Here is a 23,257-nt window from a genome sequence, read left to right on the forward strand (position 1 = left end):
GTCTTAACTAGTAATGTAACAGCACACTTTGTCCCTACAGTATATCAACACTGTACTCCACTCCACTCTGAAGATATTCAGTTGGTTTGGGCAAAAACTTTGAGCAGATTACCACTAAAATGATCTTACGTTGTAAACCACAAGTAGGAATTTTGCGTTTTCTGCTGCGTTGGACTGTTGTGTGTTTGTGTCCAGTGCTCCCAGTCCGTCCCTGCTGACTCAGTATGTTTACATTTACAGCATTCCAGTGTTTCCTGTTCGGCTCCGTCCATGTCCGATCGCTCACTCTCTCCCCTTTCTATCTTTTCATGTGTTCACTATCTCCTTCTCCTTCTGTCTTTATTCTCTCTTCTTATCCAGCCCTTATGTTTTTTAACTTCTACTGTATCTCTCCCTCTGTCGTCTGGTGCTGCTTCCGTTGGGGAGGTTTTTTAGTTTCTCTGTTGGAACCACATCTCATGCAGTATGTGTCTTATAACTAGTGGTGGCTGTTGTTGTGACTGTTGCTGTAAAAGAGTTGATAAAAAAATGTGCACCACTTGCTGCATTTGTGCAACACTGAAACGGATCAAAAAAGGAGATTTTAATCCAGTATGAATTTATGAATTAGTAATCTGAGCTAATTTTCCTTTTTCAGGGGCGTTTTTAGACTCTTTCTAGGGATGCTCAAGCACACCTAAAAAATAACTATCAAACCCTCTGAGACCGCTGACATTACTGTCTTTAAGAGACTGTAGCGGTCTTAACAGTAGAGTGAAGATATACTAGTGTCACATGAAACTAGACAATCTAAGGAATCCATTGGTACCAACCATGGAGGCTAAATAACGCTCAAAATTACACTAAATTCAAACGGGTCCCTTGACCTCTGACCTCCTGATATGTGAATGTAAATGGGTTCTATGGGTTTCCCACGAGTGTCTCCTTTACAGACATGCCCACTTTATGATAATCACATGCAGTTCTATGCATGTAGTATAAATCTGTTATTTTTGCCTATTCTAAAACGACATATTTTGAATATTTCTGCAAACTGGGGTCCCTAAACCGTCTTGGAATTGCATAAATTGGGTATCACTGTAAAGCTGAGACTCTTGTGGATTCAATGAGCCCAACTGTATTCATCTGTGATGATGTTAGTCCCCATAGTAGCCGTTTTTGAAATTTGAAAATGACCTAAAAAGCAATACAGGATGACTGAGAGCCTTACTGCTTTACATTGCATTATATTCATGTTAATATTTTGAATTGTGACCTGGTGAATTTTGACATTTTCACCATAACTTGATGCAGAAGAGGCAGAAATTGGTGCATAAAAAATAACCAGAATGCAGGAAATGAAGTGTTTGATTTCCTGGGAGAGGACCCCCAGACCCCACACTTAATGTGTCCCCCCAATGTTGAAACAAAACCTGCACCCTTGACTGTACACATGGTACATCATCATTGGGGGCTAAAGGTCTGATCCTAGAATCGCCCCTGCTCTGGGTACATAAAGTGGCATGCTTGCATTATTAGTGTATTTGTTAGCCACCAACTGTGCACCAAGAGGAACTCATTGGTTTTAATAAGCAATTCCAACAATGCTAATAATAGACTGTAAATTCCCGTTATGCAAAAAGAGCTTGTTGAAGACGAAAATGGAGGAAAAACATTCTCCTTTAGTTCCCCCATCTTACTGTGTAATGCCTTTAGCTGCAGTGTGGATAGTTAGCATGCAGCCGGGGCCTTTCTCTCATTATTTTACAGCTATCTGCCATCAGCGTATTAGTCTTCCTGGAGTCGACTTTACTGCTACCACACTGTGTAAGTTATACTCAGCAGAAACAGGGAGATGGAGGAAGAGTGAGAGAAGGGGGAGAAAGAAAGAGGGAGGAAAATTCTAGTTTTTTTTTAGAGGGATGTGGTACGAGGATAGCCCAAGGAGACGGACTGAGAGAGAGACGATAAAGCCTAAGGAAGAATGTGGGAGAGAGAAAGACCAAGATAGAGACATAGAGAGCAGAGAACAGGAAAGGACAGCAGAAACCTCAGGAGAGAGGCGATGGAGACGGCTGGGGAGCCTCAGATAGACGAAGATAAAAAAGCAGAGGAAGGGGTGGGGAGGAGAGGAGGGGAAAGTGAGGGAAGATGGAGGGAGAAGATAGATGGCTCTCTGCAGACTTGCGCAGTGTGCTGGGTAATGCTAGGTCACCGAGGGACTAATCTCTACTGATGCTGCAGCGTCGAAGCAGTGGAATGATAATGGCCTGTTTGTGTTTGTGTGTGTGTTTGTGGCTTTGCATATGGATGTGTGTGAAGAAGATAACACGTTTACATTTGGAGGTACCGCTTTTTTGCCTCCTTTTTCTCTCACACACAAACACACGTAACCCCTCATCAACGCCTTCTGCCCCGTAGGACTGAGTCACTCGTCTGCTGCATAACTGAGAACAATATTCATCTGTTGTGTCTGCGAACACTGTTCAACTGTAGTTTCCTCCTGCCAGCGTGGTCACGGGTGGTGTTGTTGTTTGGTCGACCCACATCAGGCCTTAGCAGGGGGGGGGTTTCAAGAGCTCTGGACCCTTGAAACACTTCCAGATTGTCAACATGCCAACTCTGCACGCTCAGCTCACACCCGGGGCCTCTAGTTCAATATCGGTAAAGTGGCAATAACGTCCAATAACGCCACGGTGGTGTGTGTCTTCCTGTTGATGCTGGCACGCGCTCACGGGCTGGGTGTGGTGATCCTGATGTCAGAGAGTCTAGATCTGTCGTATTGGCACATTCCCTATAATATTATACGAATACTCTGGCTAATATGAGATACAAATATAATAAACTGTGTCTTCGGTACCAAGTCGATGTCAAAATTGTTAAAAACCTGTCTTGTACTTGTTGTTCTACAGTACTGAAGGTACCGGGGATCAGAGATCAGGACTCGAGTCTAACGGTGTCTCGTCGTCCCGGGGACAATAGAAACTCTCCCTGATAACGCTACCTGGTGAACAACAAATCTGTGTTGCAATTGGCGGAAGCAGAGCTGGTTCTAACGTTAGCTGTTAGCAGCCGGTTGGCAGCGCAGTCTTGCTTGGCTAAATAACCATGGATGAATTAAGAGAACTGGATACAGCGTTGGAGGCGGGGCCCCGTTCATTCCTGTGAAGCCTAAATGGCTCAACTTCTGTCTGGAAAAGTACTCGGTCACAGGATCCCAACGTCACGCCGTCGTCACGGCATCAAGAATTATTAGAGTGTTCATACTGGGATGTTGATTCACCAAAAAAAAAAAAGATCCTCTGAGTTACAGATGTCTCTTTCCAAATGTAAGTCTATGGGAAAAAGTCTTTTTGGGCCCAATGCATCACGTGACGGACACGGAAGTTGTAGTACCGCCGTTTGGCCACTACGAAAGTTGCGCTCTTCCTGGGGGCTTGTAAATAACGGAGCTAAGAGCTAACGAATGGAGATCACATTGATTTACATTATGATGCGTTCAAGCTCTACTCAGTAAAAATAAATATTAATACGCAAAGGTAAATCCAAACGTTACCATGATGTGTAATCTTGTAAAATTTAGTTTTTGGCGAGATACTTGAGGCGGATCTTTAGGGATTAATAATAAATACACAAAAACAGTAATGAAAGGGTATAAGGGTGTATTTTGAAGTACATTTTGTTCTTTGTTTTTTTACCGCGGTATCGAGAATTGTGGAATTTCACTGGTATTGGTATAGACTACTAACTTTCTGGTATTGACATCCCTTTACTAAATGACTAATAAAGATACATGTGGACAAAGTCACGAGGTATAAATACAACAATAGAGCTGAAATGGTTTGTTAATTTATCAGTTAGTTGAACGACAGAAAATTATGTTGATCATCAATTAATTGTTTAAGTCATTTTGCTGGCTGGTTATAGCTTCAAATGTGAATATTTGCTGGTTTTCGCAGTTATCTATAACTACTTAATAATAAAATTAACGCCAACTGTAAATATTATACGTATAATAATAAATTAACTAAGTGAACTAATGCTCCAGTTTGTTTCTAGTTCTTGTTGATAGCATTTCCCAACTACAGCATTCATTTTTCATGCAAACCTGCTGAATACGATGACACATATCCTGCTGCCTTCATGAAGTCTATTAGACATAATCAATAAGGAATTTTCTCGTGTTCTTTTTATCCACACAGGATTGGAATTAAGTTAATTACGCCACTTAGTAGAATAAAATACTGAGATGGTGAACAGGAGGAGGTACGTTTACTTTTATTGAAGTGTTTCTATTCACATGTTTGTCAGAAGTTTGTCTAAAAGCTGACGTATTTAAGTAGTGAGTAAAGTTTTACATATCCAGTTCTGGGAGCCGAGCTGGCCGGTACGGGGTTGTTATTATTTTTAATTGCCTCCACCTTTTACAACTGGAAACTAGAAAAGCCCCCGTCTCTACTCTGTCCTAACAGCGATACGTAACGCTTTGTCTCCAGACACACTGGTATGATAATGAGCTGACATTCAAATCATATTATAAAGTATTTTTAGGAACAGCGTCTGGGAGGTTAATTATCACTGGAAGTCTTTTCCGAGCGCTCACGGTGTATTTTAAGGTAACACGTTTGTTGTAACGGTCATGCAGATGGATGGAGGGGTTGCTAATGTGTCGCTGGTGTTGCATTTCAGATCTGTACGCGAGATATCGTGTCTGTTTGAGTATAAAATAGATGCATCTGGGCCTCTGTTATAGTATGTGTGTGCCTATGATGCTCACATTGAGAAAGAAGGATCCTTCCTTCACAGGTGGGTGTCACAGTCCCGTGTGACTTCTGCTGGTATTCAAGGCTGGGCTCGTCTTGTCCCTCCGCTGTTAGTCTACAGCAGAGAGCGGGAGCTGCAGCGTCTGTCCGTCCGTCCCTCTCTCCTTCCCTATGGAGTTAAACTCGGGTCTGACCGCTAAGAAGAAATGGGGTCTCTCTTTGAGTGCGCTCCGCCTGCGCCACAGGGCCCTCCGGAACAGGTAGAGGGGGAAAAATGAGGGTAAATAAATTGTCGAAGGAGTGCTGGATAGACTAATAGGCAAGGTTCAAGGTGTGAGTTCTCGCTTTCTGGTAAAGCTACGTTTTAACACTTTGTTGTGTGTTTTGTCTTTATCATTGTATTTAACGAGGTATCCCCTTGTTTACTCCTCTGCAGGACTCCTGTAGAGGAGAAAGAATGAGCGAGAGAAGGTGGGAAAGGGTCACCGGGCTGACAGGACTAATAGGCTAAATAATGATTTTTATATGTGCACTGCAGGGCTGTGGTAGTTTTGTTTTGGTTGTACCTTTTCTTAGTTTCACCTCTCAGGCTATACCCTTCCTTATTGGTGGAGGTTGTTGGGGTGTACAGGAATACCTGCAGACACTACTCAGTGTGTTTTATAGCTGCAACGATTAGTCGAGTCATTGATTGTTTCAGTGATTTATAAAAAACACTTTCTAATTTCAGCTTCTCAAACGTGAGGACTTGCTCCTTTTCTCTTCTTTTATATACACATTAAACCAGCGGGCAACTGAGAGGTCTGAGAAGTGAAGCCGATACTGAAGTGCCTTAAACTTGCATTCTTTCTACTAGCCAGCAGGGGGCGACTCCTCTGGTTGCTAAAAGAAGTCTGATTTTATAGAAGTCTATGAGAAAATGAGCCTACTTCTCTCTTGATTTATTACCTCAGTAAACATCATAAACATGAGTTTATGGTCTCATTCACTAGTTTCAAGTCTTCTTCAATACAGCATGAAGTTCATTTAGTAAATTATGGTCCCATTTAGAGTCAGATAGACCATAAAGCAGGGGATGCTTTGCCACGGCGTTGTCCATGTTTTCGTCTTACAATTTTAACCCTTTCACTGTGTGTTTTCACTTCATGAAAGTTAATTGTAACATTTTTGTCGCGCTAAAAAGTCTTATGTACTTTGCTCCACCCTCTCGTGTCACTTCTGGTTGCAAATAACCAAGATGGGGACGGCCAAAATGACGAACTCGAGGCTTCAAAACAAGCAGTCCACAAACCAACGGGTGACGTCACGTTGACTACGTCCACTTCTTATATATAGTCCAAACATTAAACAGAATATTATTGGGTTTTGGACCTTTGGTCGGACAAAACGAGACATTTTAAGACATCATCTTGGATTTTTTCACTGTCAATTAATCATGAAAATAAAACGCAGATTAATTGATAATGAAAATAATTGTTCCCTGCAGCCCTTAAAGTGTTTTGAGTATTTTTTAAGAAAGTATGTGTCTTAATCTTGATCTGTTTATAACTGAAAGACAACAAGAAAAGACACCAGTAGGGAAACTGTGTGTCGAGTGTATGTGCTGAGTTTCTTTCCAGAATGAGATAAACATTGTTTAAAAAGAGTGATAATCAGTTCTACCACTCTTCAAACATGTTAATGTTTCTCAAGCATTCAAAGCTTTTTGCTTTTTTTGTGTTGCTGTTGACACATTTAACTTCCTTACTTTTTGGAGTAGACCACACTCATTATGGCATCGCGGTTTAAATCACGTTTTCTATTTTCATTCCTGCAGCGGACGAAGCTGAAAACAGCAAGTTAAATTCAACAACCTTATTTTTTTTGTCCTTCTATATGGATTGTGCAGAGAATACGCTCAAAAATAAGAGGAATTTAATCCAGTGGATACATCTGCAATGTTCCCATTTTGTGGAAATTAAAGTTGGACAACATGAATGTGGTTTTGGACACGTACATGGAAAAAACTTCAGTCCACACTAACGCATGAAAACAAGCCCTCCATTTTCCCCTTTTCTCTTTGGATTGACGGGTCTATATTACATCTTATTGTAGTTCTGAGGCACAGTTATATACATACTGTATATATATATATAGATCTCATTAAGGCTGATTGGCAGTGATTAATAGAGATGATTTAGAGCCTGCTTCAGAAAACTAATAACGTTATGTTACTTTTCAGGCGGATTATTGTTACCTAGCTGGAGACGGGGCCTTTGCTATCAATGAAGCCCCTCGGGGAGTGGTGAGCAGGCTGCAGCAGCAGAGCTAATAATAAACAGTCTCAAACCAGCAAGTACATGACTCCTCTGTGTCGCTTGTAATGACTTTGGCAGATTAAGATATATATATAAAAAGAAAGAAATTCCACCTCAACAAGATATTTACATGGTTTTAATTACTGCAGGCCATTTGTGGAGCACAGTCAATATAAAGTTAAGTCATTTATTAATACACAGGATTCATGTTGCTGTTATTTTTTAGCCACAATCCAAGTAGAGCATTCATATAAGACAAAGAATAGTGAGGCATGATTGTGCAGGCTGTTCTCATACACCGTTCGTAGCTATACCCACAAAAAGTAATGTATTGTAATTCATATAAATATCCAACAAAATCAATTTGTATGTGTATAAAAAGCTGTATTCCAACCCTCATAATATACTAGTAGAACCTCATACTATACTAGTAGTACAACCTCATACTAGTAGTACAACCTCATACTATACTAGTAATGCAACTTCATACTATAGTACAACCTCATACTATACTAGTAGTACAACCTCATACTTTACTAGTAGTACGTACTGATTTGGCCATATTGTAGCATGTAGAATGTAGTATTCGAACAAAAGCAAGATCTCCAGTATGCCAAAAAATACCCGGATGTCGTACTGATTCAGTAAAAATCTCCAGTAATCTACCTCGCCTACTGTATCTCACAATGCAAAGCGCTGGAACGGTCACTTTCGGTCAGTTTTGTAATGTAAAGTAGCGGAGGTTTGCTATTGTCCGTGCCGTTTACTTCCGCTTTCCAAAACCGGAAACCTGAGAAACCCGGCCTAGCGTACAACAAAGTAAAACGATTTACGTTGCATACTACATACTACTGACGAACGCAGAATACATGCAGTACATGCTGCATACTGCGTTCGTCAGTAGTATGTAGTAGGCGGTTTCGGATACAGTCATTCTGACTAATAATTAATAACATTAACGATAAGCTCCACTCCATAACAACCTACCGTCAAAATTGTTGACTTCTGGACTGGTTTGTTTGAACTCATGTTTAAATCTCACTTGTTGTTGTTGCTATTCTCAGTTTTAATTATATAGGGTTCACAAAAAGTCTCGCAGCGTGAGTTAATTAAGTTACATAATGGCAATAAAATGGCAGTAAAATTAGGTTTATTGTCCAGCCTAACAAAAGTATATGTTGGGTTCTGAGTCCTTATCTGGGGCCATGATGAGCACCACAGGTGATAGATGAAGATACTCGAGAGAAGACAGTTTGTGTATTTACAGTATGTGTGCCTACAGCATGTTTGTGTTAGCGTTTAACATACAGTACATGCGCACAGGGCTTCTTGTGACGCTCTCGCCTGCTGTAAGTGAGCGTGGGCGGATGTAACCTCCATAATACCAGGCTTTGTGGCCGGCGGCTAACGTCATCGGAATGTATAAATACAGAACGCAGAGAATGAGTGCACTATATTGAAAAGAGTGCAGAGGGTGAAATGCACCACACAATGGAAGATACAGCAGATATACCCGTCGGCTCTGAGTCTGTAAGATGTGTTGTTAGATGTTTCTATAGTGAGCAGAAGAACCCATAGAAGCCCAGACTAATGGCTTTTTTACACAGCAGAGCACAGAAAACACATGATTTTCTTGGTGTGCATGCATGTGTGTGTGTGTGTGTGTGTGTGTGTGTGTGTGTGTGTGTGTTTGGGGGATGTTGGTCTTTGTGTTTAGGAGATAGAAATGTTCTTGTCCCACTCGGTCTGCAGTCATTTTAAGTCACTTGACTTCCACTGCCTCAAGGCGCTGCTGTGTCTGTGTGTGTTTTGTGTGTATGCACACATACGCCACCCCGGCAGCCATGTAGAGCAACGCTCCTGTTTTCCATTTCAAATTTTAATCCAAGTCAACTGGTTTTATCACAAGAGGTTTCTCCATGCCTGCTGCAGGTTTATTTTGGTGCATCTCTATATTTGTGCGTGCTATAGGGGGATTGCATAGATTTAGCTCGTTAACCTTTTGTTGCCTGTCATCTCTTTTGAGCGTGTTTGCATTTGTGCCCCTGTGTATACGTGTACGTCATGCATTATACATCTACTGTAGAGTTCAGTCAATGCAGCGTAGCGTGTGGTCTTGTATCCGCCGTCTGCCCGTGGGGGAATTTCAACGACAGTCGATTCAGCCTCTATAGATCGGTGTGGCCTGAACCCTGTGGCACAAAGCCGTATGCTTTTCTGTGTCTATTAACTGGACGCTACAGTATTTAGCTTAATCACGGAGAACTGCTCAAAACACTGCAACCCCATTAAGATTGTTGTAACTAAATTATGGCTTACAATCCAGATTTCTTTTAGCCATTTAGCTGATGCTTTCATTCAGAGTGACATACAGTACAGTGTGTGCGAGGGGGAAGCAGGTCATTGACTTGTGTAACAACAGCTCTGCAGGGTGCACGGCTATTCATGAAACACACATTTATTGCTGTAAAATGCATAGATTCATTTAGCTGCATTGTGTATATTTGTGTATTTTGGTCAGAGCTAGCTGAAGTGCGTCGGTTATGAAGCTACTTTATTGATCCCCGTGAAGGAAATTCAATTGTTACAGCAGCAGCTTTGGGAACGAGAGGTAGATGCAGACAGGCGATCCAAATCTCAACATGAAGAATAACTAGGACATATAAATTAAAAGAAAAGATGAAAAATAAATCAAGTTTTGTGCTGCCAAAGTGCTGCGTAATGAATAAGTAAGCTGTGTTATTATCTTATCTAATAAATGATAATGCTTTTCTATTGATTTGTGCTCTGAGGAACCAGTGAGATTCAACCATCTCTACTGCCTCCTCCTTGACGGTAAAGTAGATCAGATAATCATTGAGAAAACCTCTAGCTCCGTAGTGTTGCTAGAGTTGCGAGTTAATCTTCATCTTCCTATAAGACGTTGATGCATCTGGTGATAGAGGAGTCATCAGAGGACACAACGCATTCAAAACACACAATATTCCAGAACAACATGACTGCTCATTTTGTGGTGTACCTGCATCGTTGAGAGCTTCTCGCCAAGCTTGATGGGCTGGATGGTTATGAAAGCACTGCAGAGGTCAAAGGGTCAAAGCGCCTCTCTTTAAGTGACAGTAACACAGATGTTACTTACCAGAGGCCTCAGGTCAGGTTAGTCTCTTCATGCTTTGTGAGGTCAGGGGTTACTGGTCTTTTGTCTGGGACGTTCCTTCTTTGACAGAACGTTCCTACAGGAGTACACATACTGTACCAAACATTTTAGTCACTCATAAGATTTACAGGAAGCGTGTTGAAACTCACCAGAGGGAAGGAAATCTTCTCAGCAACTTACCAGGTGAACAAAAAGATGTTAAGTTAAAAAAAATATTATTAAATATGATGGAAAGGTTATGATTTCTATTAAAAGTGGCTGAAGGCTATTATAACAGTATGTGCCATTTCAAAAGTATTACACTTTTTTTTTTTATAACTGCATAAGCGTCTGAAATGTTCAGGTTTCCCCCTGATAGCCATTTTGGACTGTGACTGTAGACTGTATATATAGATGGACGACGCGTCTCCACTAAAGTGAAGCCAAAATATGCCTGATACGGGAGCCGCCCTCTTGAGATGTTGACGTCATTTGGAGTCTGCGCAGAAGTGATCGGGGGAAAAGAACGTACATATTGTATAAGAAGTGAAAGTCAGCTCCCAGGATGACAAAGTTCCGCCATTTTGGACTGAAAGCGACGACCGGGCGCCAGTAAAGCGTTTCAACTCCAAAAAGGCAGATAAACACAGGTTCCTGTTAAATTATAATGGACATTTGTGTTGTGATATTTAAACAAACTATCCGTCAACAAGGAAATAAAAGCCTCTCGTCTACAGACCGGTCTCTAGAGAGCTCCAGCCAGCTCATAGCGGTCTCTGAGCGTGACCGCCCAACTGGCTGGAGAGGCAGCGACCCCGGCAGGCACTATAGCTAGCTGTGATGGCAGTTTGTGGAGCTTCTAAACTCTGAAAACGGTGGAGCAAATGATCGATTTGCCATCTAATATCGTAAAACTGTCAATATTCTAAATCTACACAGCTGATTTCTCACCTCAAACATTTTCAGAAGTGAATTTAGTGATGAAATAGCTACGATAAAAACCAAGACGTTTTTAGCTGTTGTTGTTGTAACCGTAGCCTGCAGCGGTCGAGAACTTTGCATTGTGGGATACAGTAGGCGAGATAGACTGGTCCGATGCGTACTGGAGATTTCTCCCGAATCAGTATGACATCCGGGTAGTTTTGAAATACTGTAGATTTTGCTCGCATACTACATACTACATTTTGGCCAAATCAGTAATACTAGTATAGTATGCGGTTTGGAATACAGCCGATATCTCTGGTTTTGCTTCATCGATTTAGTATTTGTGAGTCGGACCGTGTTTCAGGATTGCAGTGCTAAATCAGGCTGATGTTGTCTGGTCCCGTCTCGCCTTGTGGATTCACCATTCACCACCAAATCCCTCTGAAGCCAAAATAAACGTTCAAAGATTATAGCAGCAGCCTGTTTTTTTTTTTTCCACACTCATAGTGCTTACTGTATGGGAATCTAGCACTGCACCTTGTGATAATGTACTGAATTGATGGCTGGTGGTATGAAACAGGATCCTGCTGAGCCATAATGTGCAGCGAGAGGTTATGTGGGGGCAGTGACGCCAGGCTGCATCCTGAAAATAGCGGTGAGATCTCAGCTCTCTCTCCACACAGACACTCTCACTCCGGAGGAGAGGAGAGAATGAGTCAGCTGTCCGACCGGGGGCCCCAAGATGGAGAGACGGAGAGAGAGAGAGAGAATGAAAGATTAACGATGAATCAATCAGAGGTAGAGACCGTTGGAATGGGTAAGCAGAGCTGAAGGACACCCGCGGTCTGAAAACCCACGCCTTAACATTGAGAGTGGAGGATGATGCTCTTGTTGCTAAGGAATACCTGTTACCCTGGTGATAACGAGACATGTTTAAGGATGAGTCATCAAGTTTGAACTCCAGAGCGGTCAAATGTCAACTGTACGGCTTCTCGGCGGTCGGAGATGTGTCGGCAGCGCTCTGTGGTTTTCCTTTGTCATTAACAGCAGGACACATCGCTGATGTCAAGTCTCAGAAGGCATGCGGATATAATTATTAGTTAAGGGGGAGAATATAGACAACTAAACGATTCAGGGAACAAAATAATAGAAGAAAATGAATCATTAAATTGTAAAGAAGATATGCAATGAGACAATATGTACAAGATGCATTTTAGTCTTAAGAATATGCTTATGGAAATAATGTATTTTTGTAATTATTTATTGTAAAACCACATGTATTTTAGCCTCGCTACGGCAGGAAGAACAAGACTTGACACAATTTCAAAGCATAGTAACTCGTTATCACACGAATAAAAAAAATATGCTTTTCTTTTCTTTTTTTTCATGCTTGGTAGAAATGCGTCATTAAATGGGACAAACACAACGAGACCCAGATTCCTCACAGGCGAACAGGAATAAACGAGCAATTGTGGAATTCTTTTAACTGGTTCAGTTACTGATTTTGCTGTGGATGGATGGATGGATGGATGGATGGATGGATGGATGGATGGATGGATGGATGAATGGATGGATGGATTGATTGAAGAGTCGCCGCAAAAACAAGCCAAAACACGACAACAAACACATGTGTATGGATGGACTGTATGTTGGACTGTGTGTTGACAGGAGACTCAAACTTATTAATGCATTTAAAGACCCAGTTTCATAGTGATGGGATTTAACATGAGAACAGCATATGAGCCATGTTGATTTATACCTTTCATGTCCGTAACTTTAGCTGTAGACAAAGCCTGAATTAGCTCATTCTTCTTTGTTGTAGTTGTTAAAGTCAGTGAGCCACACGGTTGTATCAGGTGACATGTTTTGTCCATTTCAATGAACATGGACACTTTGGTTTATTTTGAGTCCACATACACCATCCTGCTGCTGTAAATACTCACTGGAGGAAAAACAAAATCATGGCTGGAAATATTCCCCAACAAAAACAGCATTTACTCCTGATTGAGTAACGTTTGATATTTTAAAATGAAAATGAAAGAGTACAGTATATTCATGACCCATTTTTAAATATTTATGGATTTCTTTTATGAAAAGGGCTTGGGGGGTGAGAGCCAGGGATGGAGAAGAACTAACACATTGTTGTGTTTTTGGTCTTTTCTTGGGATTCGTTGACATTAAAGAGGACCTATTCTGATTATTTTCAGGTTGTATTTTGGGTTTTCTACTAGAACATGTTTACATGCTTTAATGTTCAGAAAACTTTTTTACTTCTCCGCTCCAGCTCCGCTCTAACTAGCTTTGTTAGAGGGGCGTGCCAAACTAGCACGTTCTGCAAATGTGTTACTTGGTGACATCACGATGTTACGGAATAAAAGGCGGGACTTTCAGAAAGGCGTTTCAGGAAGTTCAGGAGCAGTGTTTCTGTGGGGGGGAGTAACTCGCTTTGGTGTGGACTTTGTAACTTTGCAGACCTTTTAAATGCACGCCATGTTGGTTTCAGTTTGAAAGCTGAAAACGTTCATCCAATCAGGTGCCTTATGTCTAGTGAAAGCCCATCAAGCGTCCAATGCTGGGAAGCGACGCGACCCCTTACGTCCAAAAATGCCCCTGGACACGAAGCATAAGTCTGAAACTTTAACTTAATTCTCATGACGACAGTGGATTCTTGTAATTGTGGATGCAGAGCTGTACTTATATCTAAATGAATGTTTGTTTTGAGGGTAAATCTAGAAGTTGTTTACTTCTACTCTGTTGATATTTTCTGTGCCCTGCCCTGTCAAGTCAACAATTTACAGCAACAGAGCTGCTCAGACACGATTACACAGTGTATGATGAGGAATTCACTGGTAGGAAAAAAATTACTTTACTATTAGTGTTGAATCCGGTCCTCAGTGGCGTCTCCGTTTCCATCTCTTCCCTGTGGATTTGGTCAAATGAAATCATTTTACATCTCTTTTTTCAATATTCTCCACATCCCTCGGCAGCAGAACGCAGCATTTCCACTGCAGTCATGATGAGCTTCTGCAGATGACTGAGCTGCTTTTCAGGTGTGAATGATGGAGCTCGGACATTGTCCTCCGCTGAGTAGCGTTAGTGCTTCTTTTGTATGCTGCTAATTTTCAGATAAAGCACGCTGGATGCGGTCAAACGTGCAGGGCTGTTGAAAATTGTAACACCGAGGCTACAGATGCCATTGAGAGGCGTGAGAGTGGAAAGGCTGACACTGAAAACGGGCAGCGTGTGTGTGTGTGTGTGTGTGTGTGTGTGTGTGTGTGTGCGTTCTCACATTTGTCCCCGCACTTACACTTGTTTTAGGGTGTAAGAAGCAGCCTGGGCATGTCCACACACATAACGAGATGTTGAAGGATGGGAGACACATTCTGCAGTCATTCACAGTAAAAGGTTATAGGCTGAGAGACGCCTGTCTCAACCTGTGCTCCGTCTGCAGTCACATGTACTGCAACAGCGCTTCAAAATAGTGTCATACCAAATTAGTTTGAAGAAAATCATTGAAATGTAGATTCAGATATGCATTTAATGTCCTATATTAAACATGCATTACTGCAGGAGTGGACAATGTCTGTTACATGAACATGAAAATACTTTTACTGTAGACGACGTAGGACATTCCTGATGGTTCATATTTGTCCCAACGGGATCACACACGTGCACAAACAGTTGTCAAACTGAATCACTACTGTCTTTATGCCATCCTGGTAATCATCACAGCTCCTCCGTTATACCCACCTTAAGTTAGGGCTGGGTTCATTTCAGTGACTGGTATGCCTGTGATGAGGAAATTGACAGCTTGTTAGAGTTGTGGTCGTAAAACCTTTATGGTTACTGTGGCACACATATGCACAAAAAATAAAAGGCACCTGGATCAGAAAGACTTTGTTCAATATAGGGATGCTCATTTTGAAACATTTTCTTAACCGATAACCGACCCTCGATTATTAACTGTTAACCGACAAGATTTATGCCTCGTACCAGCTGCAGGAGCACAACAGATATTGGTTGACGGGAGTCCTCAGTTCACCGTCCGGGAGCGTTAACTTAGCAGCTACGATGCTGCGTGTATTGTCGCGGACATGCAGCCACTTTCCCAGTAAAAGTCTCCACCGCACATTTAGTTTAGTTTAGCAGGTTGCCAGCTGTGTGTCTGCCCGGCGTAACTTTAGCGAGTGGCCAACAAACAGTGTGTCTATGTGCTACGTTAGCAGCTCTACGCGCTACGCAGCCCCATACGCAACAAACTGCTCCTCACTGTGTGTTCTGACACCTTTCTATTGGAACCAGCATTAACGTTTTCAGCAGTTTGAGCTCCAGTAGCTCTTCTTTTGGATCGGACAACACGGGCCAGCCTTCGCTCCCTACGTGCATCAATGAGCCTCGGGTCTGACCCAGTCGCCGGTTCACCGGATTTCCTTCCTTGGACCACTTTTGGTAGATCCTGACCACTGCAGACTGGGAACATCCCACAAGAGCTGCAGTTCTGGAGATGCTCTGACCCAGTCGTCTAGACAGCACTATCTGGCCCTCGTTGTCAAAGTCACTCACATTCTTACGCTGGCCCATTTTTACTGTTTCCAAACACAAAGTTCAAAATGTTCACTTGCTGCCTAATATATCCCCCCCACTGCCAGGTGCCATGGTAACCAGATAATCCATGTTATTCACTTCACCTGTCAGTGGTCTGAATGTTATGGCTGATCGGTGTATAGTCACAAAATAAGCTTTGTAAACAAACCAGTAATAAAATGAAGTGAAATGTAGAGGGGTAAACATACGGTAGCTACTGTGCATAGACGATGTGGAAGTGTCCCCTTTGGTTAAGGGAGCAAATTGATGCTGCTTGTGTGCAAATTAGAGCCAATAAGTGGAGGAAATTGATTATTACACCTTTAACCAGAGGAGGGGGATGGTTAGCATGAAACCCGGCATACTGCTGAAGCTCAGTGACAGTTTTTACAATCACTAATTTAAAATACTGATTATGGTGCTTTTGTTTACAACAGTTGTACAGATTTTTTGCTGAGAGAGATCATAGAAATCATCGGTTTTTGTAGAGGATATTAAACAGGGACACGTGTTACAGATCTGTTCTGGTCCAGCAGGATGTCTGTAGACTCTGGCAGCCATTAACAGCCTCTGGAGGGTCACATTGGCATGTTTCTGAGTGAATGAATGAATGAATGAAAGAATGAGGGGTCAGCAACCTTTACTATCAAAAGAGCCATTTCAGGCAAAGAAAAAAAGAAAAATCTGTCTGGCGCCTTAAAACATTTGATCATTGTGATGAATGTAACACAGTTTATAGTCTAAGTATATAGTATATAAGTCTAATGCAGTGAGGGCCAAAGAGACAATGTACTACGGAGCATTAGGGCCACATTGAGGGAAAAACATCTGAGATTTCCAGAATAAAGTCATAATATTCAGAGAAAAAAAAAGGCGTAATATACTTTACGAGAAAAAAAGAAAATAACACGTAGAATTACTACTTTATAATATTATGACTTTATTTTCTTGTAAACTTCTAACTTTATTCTTGAAATCTCAGATTTTTTTTTTTCTCAATGTGGCCCTAATACTCCGTCATACCATCGTACGTTAGACCTAAAGCAGTGATAAATAAAAAATTGTATGTAAATATTTTTATAAATCCACAGGGAGCCACTTGAGAGGGGCTAAAGAGATACACGTGTCTCCGGAGCCGCAGATTGCAGACCCCATCCCTTAGCTAAATAAAATAACAAACATCGCCCCCCCCCAAAAAAACAACCAGCGATGTACTCAGCCATTCGCCTCTTAGCGATATATTCGTCCAACACTTAACAAAGCTGGCAGCTGGCTGGAGGGAGATTGCCTGAAAGTAATTTTCAGTAAATATCACAATACACTGTAAAACGTGTGTTTTCTGTTTAAAAAGTTCACACGTCAGAAGATAGCAAGTACTACTCACCCATCTTTTAAGGGGTTACGTCTCCAGACTGATAAGTACGTGGTTTGTTTACATGACGTACAGTAACTCTTGCTGTCAGGACACGTGTCGTCTCTCTGCGGTCGACTTCTCTGCGGCCGACTTCTCTGCCATCATTACGGTTGTTGTTAAATTATTCCTCGTTCACCTCAACCAAACGTCACATTTCATTTTCAATGAATCAAAGTGACGTTGAGTGACTCTCCCGTCATGCGGTTCATTCAGTGCGCCGAGGCAGGCAGCTGCGGTTTTTCCACTCTCGAATATAATTTTAATATTCGAATATCTGTTTTTTTTTACTAGCCCTAGTAACATCTTACCTTTATACCAAAAAAAAGCTGATAAAAACAGATCCATCTTCATTTCTAATTACACAAATGTCGCACAATACAGCAGGTAATGACCTCAGTTCACTCAAGATGAGCTTGTTTTTAGCCTCCTGTTTGTGTTTTCCACTTGCTCAGCACTGATGCTTTCTCCTCCTCCACCTGGAACGATGTACAGTATACACAGACACCCACATACGAGGCTTTGTTGTTGTCCGTGCTGTCTCTCTCCTTTCTCTCTATCTCTGTCTCTGTTTTGGTTTCTGTCTGCTGCCTCTGTTTTGTTCTGACTGGTCTCCTCTGCTTCTCAGCCTACACTTCTCTCTTTTTTACCTCTCTATTTTTCTCCGTCTCTGCTTGTGTCTGTCTCTCTCTCTGTATGTACTGTATTTGTCTCTTTCTTGTCTGTCTGTCTAATTCTGCCTACATATTTTCCTCTACCTCTTTCTGTTTATGTCTTTCGGGTTGTTGGTTTTCGTCTGATATGCTTCTCTCTCCTTCTTTCTCTTTCTTGTTTTCTGCCCACCTCTCTGACTCTTCCTCTTCCTCGTCATCTCTCTACCTTCTCTGTGTCGTCGATTGTCTCTTCACCCACTCGATTCGTCTCTATCCCGTCACCTGTCTGTCTCTCTCAGGCTGTGGCGTCTTCGCTATATCTAAATGTGTTTTTTTCGCTGCTCGGCTCGGGGCCAGGAAGTTATGGGAGGCTAAGTGTTCGCACAGCCAATGGCGAGATGAGCCTTATAAAAGCGCTGAGCTTATAGACGTGATGTATGACACCCTACGCTACGTGACTGCTTTGGTAAAGAAGCAGCTTCCTGCTGCAAGGACACAGCCCTCCGCTGCGTGTGTGTGTGTGTGTGTGTGTGTGTGTGTGTGTGTGTGTGTGTGTGTGTATCTCAATGCCAAGTTATCTGCTGTCCTTCGCTGCTGCATTGGAAGAACCATCGCCGTTGTGTATGTGTGTGTGTTGGCCTTGCCACCACGTTAACGCTTTGAGTCCTGGATTTTTAGCCCCCCCCAACCACTCCCCCTCTTCCCCTCCTCGCTCTGCAGTTGCCATGGCAACGCACCAAGAGGCTCCATCATGTGTCTGAGCCTGTGACCGCAATTTTATAACAGCTCACAAAGCGCTGGCTGTGTGTGTGTGTTTATATATATATATATATATTTATTTATTTTTTTCCCCTATCTCTTAATTTAGCATTTGATCATGTTGCCGGTGCCGTGAGGTGACGTTGAATAAGAAGTGTTTGTGAGACTTGGTTTTCTAATTCAAGTCTCACCGAGACATCATTGAAAAAACAGCACGTTTGTGAATTCAATTGAGTCATGATGAGGAAATGTTGGATTGATTGAAAATGTCAGCCCCCCCCGGTGTTGATGGATGTGAGAGCTCTGTTCTCTCATCACACGTTGTTTTACAGAAGTTCATGTATTACAAGATTGTGAAAGGAGAACTCATCTGACGAAAACACAATGAAACGTGGAAGTAGCTCTATTCCCCCAATCACAATCAATGTGGACACATTTGCTGGATGGCGTTCATACATTCACACTGTGGGTACTGCAGGTACAGCATGCAGTGGTGGTGTTCAGCAGAGGTTCCCAACATTTGTGTGCCTACAGCTTGCATCATGTCGAGGATAAGATCAACGAAAGAGTGAACTTTCCCCTGTTTTTATTTCAATGATTTTCAGAAGCCATAAGAGGTAAAGTTATCCAGTAGTTCGCAAGACAAAAAAAAGCAAAGAACTAGGGCTGTCCTCGACAGAAAAGAAAGAACTAACACTCATACAATTTTGGCGACTAATCGATTAGTTGATTTAATCAACAGATCACACAAAAGCACCACTTTAAAGGTCCCATATTGTAAAAAGTGAGATTTTCATGTCTTTTATACTATAAAGCAGGTGTAAGTGCTTTATAAATACTGTTAAACTATCAAAACGCTCAACATAGGGAGAAATACACACAGCTAGTATTCAGAAATTGTGCCTTTGAAACAAGCCGTTAGGATTTCTGTCTATTTGTGATGTCACAAATATACAATATTTAGACCATTACGCGGTTTTAAACGTAAACATTTTAAATGTGTCCCAGTTTATGTCCTGTTGCAGTGTATGTGAATAAAATCAGCTGACAGGGAGTAAACATGGACCCAAACTGTTGCCTAGCAACGCAATTCCGTTGCAATTCCGTTGGAATGTGCTAAAACGGAGCGTTTCAGACAGAGGGTGAATACAGGTATATTCAGACAGACAGTATGAGGAAAATAAAGTGTTTTTTGAGCATTACAGCATGTAAACATGTTCTATTAGAAACACAAAATACAAGTATGAACCTGAAAATGAACACGATATGGGACCTTTAAATCTTTTGTTTACCAGAGATGTGTTCATCAGTTTCTTGTAAATAAGTCATCTAGCATGAAAAAAAGCATTAAAAAAAACTAATCGATTAAAGAAATCTTAGTGGACTAAGACCAAAACGACAGATTAGTCGACTAAATCGACTAAGAGGGGGGGCAGCCCTACAAAGAGCAGAGGAACGTGTGAAATAATAAATGTAATGTGCATAGCGTAAATGTCTTTTCTGACCCCTCAGATTGAGCTTGGCGACCCCTTCGGGTGTGCCGACCTTCAAGTTGGGAACCACTGCTCTAATGGATCCATGAACAGTAATGAACAGTAATGAATAGTAATGAACAGTGGGCTAATTAGACCAAAATAGATTACATGCATGAAATTTCGTAGGACTGATCAGGTAGTATTCAAAGGTAACTTTGGTATTTTTCAACCTGGACATCTGACTAATGGGGACAACAATTTCTGAAATTGGTCCAGTATTGAGGGAGAGCGCTGTAACCGGCAGCCGTGAAAAAGCTGCGACGGCAAGTGTGCAGCGTCACTTTAACGTTACGTTCACTAAAAGTGCTTGTTTTAGCCACTGACAGGCTCAGATTGTTATTAAAGGACCCTACAGAGAATTAAAATGTTTTTCTTACCTTTCACTTGATCCGGTCTGTTTGTTATTGTGTCCAAGTAGCTCAAGGAGAAGATGTGAAATCTGAATATCCGTATACTCAAACAAATACGGCCTTCGAATTCAAAGACCTCATCCACATCGTTGAAATCATCTAAATATTCAGCCATGACATTGTAAATCTTTTAGATAACACTGAGCTACGCTTTCTGTCCTCCAACACAACAAACTCTGCCCGGCTGGCTCGCACGTTTCCACCATGGATGCATTCCACTATTCCACTGTTATCTCTCGACAACACGTCACCTCGCTAGATTTCAGAGCGAGACTTCTCCTTTAGTGAGACTTTCCATTATGTCAGACACTTATAATAACAATCAGAGGCTGTTATGGCAAAAACAAGCACTTTTAGTGGACGTAAATGACGGCGCCAGCTTGCCCCAATAGCACCATATTGCAGCTTGTGCGTAGCTGCCGTCCGCAGCGCTCTCCCTCAATACTTGACCAACTTCAGATATTGTTGTCCCTGTTAGTCAGTTAGACACATGGGAAAATACCGGAAAAATACTGAAGTTACCCTTTAACATAACAAATCTGAAAAGCACCAGAGCTTGCAGAGCTTGCAGTGTCCTGACACAAGTAGTACAGTTCCAAATAGCCATGTGTGCCGTCATGGCAGCGACCTAACGCGAGATGCTGAACCCCCCCCCACTGCCTGATCAATCATGGTATACGTCGGCCTGGATAAACGCTCAGAAAGCAGCCAGGTCGGGAGGAAGAAGCAGCCTGCGCTTCTCTCTCATAGGCTCAGTTCCATTTTAGACGAGCAAAAGGAAGCTCTGTTAACCGAGAGATGATCTGTTATTATATTCTATCAATGTCATTAATCATGTAATACATTTTAAGAATACCTGCTACCGTAACACTACATTCTTCCAGGATTAAAAAACATTTTTTTTTCTGTCTGATTTTGGATGGTATCCATGTTTCTAGTGATTCATGTCTGAGGTGTTGGGTGGGTGTCGATCGGTTCGACCTGACTGTCTGAGAGCTACGAGATTTCTCCGAAAATCTGAATTGATAAGAATTCTGCGTCTGGGAATACCCCAAACTACTGCCGTCATCTGATTTCTCCGTATTTGTGTGCATGCATGTAAACATAATAAGTGTATAACTGGAAATATGTTTTTAATTTTTTCTCTATAATTTATCTTGGAACTGAAAGTTTTTAATCAAATGAGAAAATCGACTTTTTATTTGTCAAGTTTTTAATTAACACAAACAGGCTTTACCATGTGGTTATTTCATGAAGAATATTTATTTATTGCATTACCAGAAAACATGTTATCTCGTGTTATATATCGTTATTAAGATATGAAATGAACTATATCAGGATAGAAGATTTTGACCGTAGTTTAGATATTTTGGCTTGAAATCTTTCATAGCATTATTATTCTTAAACTCTTGAGAACATATAAATCTTTTTAGATAAAAACACAATATAACAATTGAAATCAATGTGATTTTTTTTTTTTGCTTTGACTATTTGATTTTGAATACTTAAAGCTTCAGTAGGCAGTATATATTGTTGGCATCATTGGGCAAAAATTCCATAATAACCTTTCAGCATATTGTAATTCAAGTGTTCTGAGAGATAACTAGACTTCTGCTCCTCCTCATGGCTCTGTTTTCAGGCTTTAAAACCAATCACAGGTCATTTCAGTGAGAGAGCGTTCCTATTGGCTGTGCTCCGGACTTGGCGTTCCTTCACCAGATTTCACAATGGCGGCGGCGTTCCTTCACCTCTCATTTTACAGCTAAACCGTGCACTACAAGATGATTCTGAACACATCTGAGGAGAGAAATAGGCATTAACGTAACAGAATATTCATTCATATTTGATCAGCGCTGCCTAGTTTGACCGTTTGGTCGGAGTTCGCGAGTGATTGACAGCCGGCTCTCATAGACGGCAGCTGGACAGCAGACCTCAGATCAGCTCTGACTGCTTGTTTTCCTCCGGTCTGTGAAATCTTGCAGATGCCGTTAGGAGCACCGGAGGACACAGAGGATGATTTTTTTTCAGGTTACCTGTTTCATGTTCTACTGTCACGATATAGCTACCGTTTTATAAAAATAACTTTTTTTAATCATATTTGCTCCAATCTCGCCTACTTCAGCTTTAAGAATGTGAATTGATATTAAGATGATCCTGTGGTTATACTATCACAGTATTAATGTTGTCTGCATCAACTATGCCAAGTCATGATCTTGGAGAAGACCTCTTGTGTTTTGCTCTAGTGTCAATCTGAGAGTTCAGGAATATCCATTGTGTTTGGGTTTGACTCTACAGAAGTGGTTGTACAAGTAATAAGTTCCCTAAGCACCTTTTAGACATGAATTGTTGGTGCGGCTGTGGCTCATGAGATAGAGCGGGTCGTCCACCAATTGGAAGATCGGTGGTTCGACCCCCGACTCCTCCAGCCCGCATGTCGAAGTGTCATTGAGCAAGATACTGAATCCCAAATTGCTCTCGAAGGCTGAGCCATCGGTGTTTGAATGAGCATCTAAATTAGACCCTGATGGGCTGGTTAGCAGTCTCTGCCATCAGTGTATGAATGTGTGAATGCTGACATGTAGTGTAAAGCGCTTTGAGTGGTCAGATCATTAGAAAGGAGCTATATAAATGCAAATCCATTTAACCTCAATTGTTGATTTTATTGTGTCAAAAAAAACAACAACTCTCCAACTTAAAACTGATAAATATGTATCTAAGCATGTTCTGCACGTAGGCTCTCGCTTCTACCTGCAGAAAATGCTTGAATAAATATCAGTTAGCTGGGTTTTATTTGTTTTAACTGTTTTAT

General features: G+C 41.5%; 1 protein-coding gene across 4 annotated transcripts in view; it reads left to right on the forward strand.

Annotated features, from left to right (window-relative positions):
- srpk2 (SRSF protein kinase 2) overlaps positions 1 to 23,257 on the forward strand; it is an 87,870-nt gene that overhangs the window by 36,407 nt on the left and 28,206 nt on the right. The window lies entirely within an intron of this gene.

This window comes from Sebastes umbrosus, chromosome 4 (assembly GCF_015220745.1).
Source record: "Sebastes umbrosus isolate fSebUmb1 chromosome 4, fSebUmb1.pri, whole genome shotgun sequence".
Lineage (NCBI taxonomy): Eukaryota > Metazoa > Chordata > Actinopteri > Perciformes > Sebastidae > Sebastes > Sebastes umbrosus.